This window comes from Meleagris gallopavo, chromosome 15 (assembly GCF_000146605.3).
Source record: "Meleagris gallopavo isolate NT-WF06-2002-E0010 breed Aviagen turkey brand Nicholas breeding stock chromosome 15, Turkey_5.1, whole genome shotgun sequence".
Taxonomy (NCBI): Eukaryota; Metazoa; Chordata; class Aves; order Galliformes; family Phasianidae; genus Meleagris; species Meleagris gallopavo.
The window spans coordinates 414,737-418,013 of record NC_015025.2 but is presented as its reverse complement, the minus strand read 5'-3'; positions in this window follow the sequence as shown (position 1 = coordinate 418,013).

The window sequence follows — 3,277 nt, the reverse complement described above, 5'->3', positions numbered from 1 at the left end:
GAGGTTCTGGGTATGTTTCTGTTGTTCTTCCAGTAATGATTGCACAAAGAGAGGAGGAGCTGTAATATGGCGACGTGGAGTGGGTTGGATAGGAAAAGGGTCCTTAAAGATCATAGAGCAACGCTGATGGGTATCTGCAGGGTGGCGGTGGGAGGAGGGGGCTGAGCAATCAAACAAGGAGTGCTGGGCACAGACTGGAGCCCAGAGAGCTCCATCTGAACGTGAGGGAGAACTGTGCTGTGAGGATGGCAGAGCCGCAGCACAGAGCCCGGGGTGATGAGGGAGTTGTCTTCTCTGCAGAGATGTGAACTCGTTTGGATCCTTCCTGGTACAGCTGCTGGAGGGAAATGCTTCTGGGGGGGTTTTTACTGGGCTGGGGCTCTGGAGGTCTCTTCTAGTCTCTACAGTTTGGTGGCTCTGTGCATGGCAGTGGCTCTGTGCACACTGATGTCAGTTTGCGCCCCTCCTGCTGCACAGAGCCCTGTGTTGGGGGTTTTCTCATGAGTTCAGAGCGGGGAGGTTGGGGATGGAGCAGTGCCTTGCCTGGCTTTCCTCCTGGGGCAGCATCCAAAAGGGTTTCCCCAGGGGAAATGCCTCAAACCCACCAGGCTTGGCCAGGAGTAAGTCTGCCTCTCATTTCTGCATTGGAAAAAGAAATGCACCTTTCGGGAGTCCCTCTTCCAGTGCAGATCTAAGAGAAGCTCAGTCTGCTCACATCCTTTCCTCTGCGGTCCTCTGCACCTCTGTCCTCCCAAGCGCTGCTCCCCAGAGCACTCTGGCAGAGCTGTGAGCCCTGCAGTGAGCTGCCTCCTGCAGCTGCTTTGCCTCCCTTTAAAGCCTTTGCATAGCTCCCGAAGCGGGTTGTGGACCACTGCTGTGTCACATTAAACACCTCTGCAGATCAGTTTTTCAGAGCAACTCGACGATTCTGGGTCCGAATCCAAATTTTTCATTGCATTGAAAGTGTTTGGGAGCTTCAGGAGAGCAGAGGTCCCTGCTGCTCTACTGTCATGTTTGGAAAAGGTTGAGTGCCTTAGGGTGAGAGCAGGGAGAATTGGCTTCTGCCTGGAAAGTGCTGTGCCTGCAGGTGCTGGAGAGCGGCTTGTTTGCTTTGGCTGGATGTCTTCAGAGCTTGAATGTTTCTCTGGCTGCAGTACCGTGGCTCAGAAGGCCATGTGTGCAGCACAGGCTGGATACTGAGTGTGTCACTTCATGGGAGGACTCAGTGCCACAGGGGTGTGGGATCTTTGGTGCTGAGCTCAGTGCCAGGCTCTGGCCTGTGGCACATCAGGGTGGTGCCACTCCTCCTCCTCCTGCTGCTGCCTGGGTCTGGATGTGCTGCAGGTGGGACACGGGATGGCAGAGTGGTTGAGGCTGAGGCTGCTGCACTCCGTCCATCCCACGGCTCCCAGCTTGGGTCAGAGACCCCCCAAGAGCAGCCCCCAGCCCCTACCTGCTCCCTGTGCCAGCTCCAGCCGCCCCCAGCACAGCAGTGCTTCCTCAGGAGCAGCTCTTGAGCTCCAATCTGTTGCCTCTTGTGCTTGTCCTGGTGCTGCTGAGCACAGCCTGACTCCGTCCCCCTGTGGGACGTATCACCGTGGGTGGGATCCCCCCGAGCCTCCCTGTCCCATCCAAACAGCCCCTCAGCCTCAAAGCTGCTCCAGGCCCTTGGTCGCTATGCTGGCCTTCCTTTGGGCGCCCAGCTCCCTCCTGCACTGGTCCCAGCACTGAGCAGAGGGGCAGCATCCCCTCTCTTGTCCTGCTGGTGATGCTCTGTTGTAAACAAGATCATCATCAGCACCAGTTGCCCAAGGGCCCATCTCTGCCTCGTGTCCCATTTGGTGCCCACCGGGACCCCTGGGTCCCAAACTCATCACCGAGCTGCAGGCAGCAGCAGAGCTGATTAACAGTGGGGCTGAACTGGAACTGATGAACCTTGTGTGGCAGCTGCATCCCTGTGTGCGGTGTGATTGTACGCAGATGTAATCCGGAGCAAAGAGCAGTGAGTCTCAGCTCTGTGCACTTTCTGAGCAAGTATAATGATAAAGGCATCTTAGAAACCCCTGAAGAGGTTAATAGGCAGTGACATCCCAATAATCGTGGGCTGTGTGTCCAGCAAGGTGGTGGATGGAGCTCAGGGAGCATTCCCAAGCTGCTCCATCCAGAGGCACTGGACCACGTGCAGGAGAGCAGAACGTGTGAGCCAAACTCTTGGGAAAGGACAGGAGCGTTTGCTGCTGTGCCCGAGGAACGTGGAAAGCGTCAGGGAGCTGTGATGGGGAGAAGAGAAGCAGGCAGATGAGAGCAGACAGATCCACGGGGCTGCCAGAGCTCTGGGCTGTGTTCCTGGTGGAACTTTGGGGGCTGTGGCTGCAGCACCGCTCTGCCCAAGGGCTCCAGCCCCAGCAATGCAGCTGCTGACCTTCTGGATGCCCTGCGTGGAAGCTGAGGTCTGGGGAGTGTTGTGGGGCCAGCGCTGAGCTGATGCTCTATGGGGCTCTGGGCTTAAGGTTTTCTTGTTCCAACCGCACAAGTAATGGCTCTGTGAAGGGAGGAATCCTTCAGCAAATGAACACTTGAGCCCAGCTTTCACACAGAATCACAGAATCACAGAATTGTAGGGGTTGGAAGGGACCTCTAGAGATCATCGAGACCAACCCCCTGCCAAAGCAGGTTCCCTACACCAGGTCGCACAGGTAGGCGTCCAGGCGAGACTTGAATATCTCCAGAGAAGGAGACTCCACAACCTCCCTGGGCAGCCTGTTCCAGTGCTCCGTCACCTCACCGTGAAGAAGTTCTTACGCACATTCGTGCGAAACTTCCTGTGCTGCAGCTGATGTCCGTTTCCCCTCGTCCTGTCTCCACGTACCACTGAAAAGAGACTGGCCTCACCGCTATGGCCGCCACACCTCAGATATTTATAAACCTGGATCAGGTCCCCTCTCAGTCGTCTTTTCTCAAGGCTAAACAGATCCAGTTCACTCAGCCTTTCTTCATAGGGGAGATGCTCCAGGCCCTTCGCCATCTTTGTGGCCCTCCGCTGGACTCTTTCCAAGAGATCCCTGTCTTTTTGTACTGGGGAGCCCAGAACTGGACACAGTACTCCAGATGAGGCCTTACCAGGGGCAGAGCAGAGGGGGAGGATCACCTCCCTCGACCTGCTGGCCACGCTCTTCTTAATGCACCCCAGAACGCCATCGGCCTTTTTGGTCCACGAGGGCACACTGCTGGCTCATGGCCAACCTGTCGTCCACCAGGACGCCCAGGTCCCTCTCTG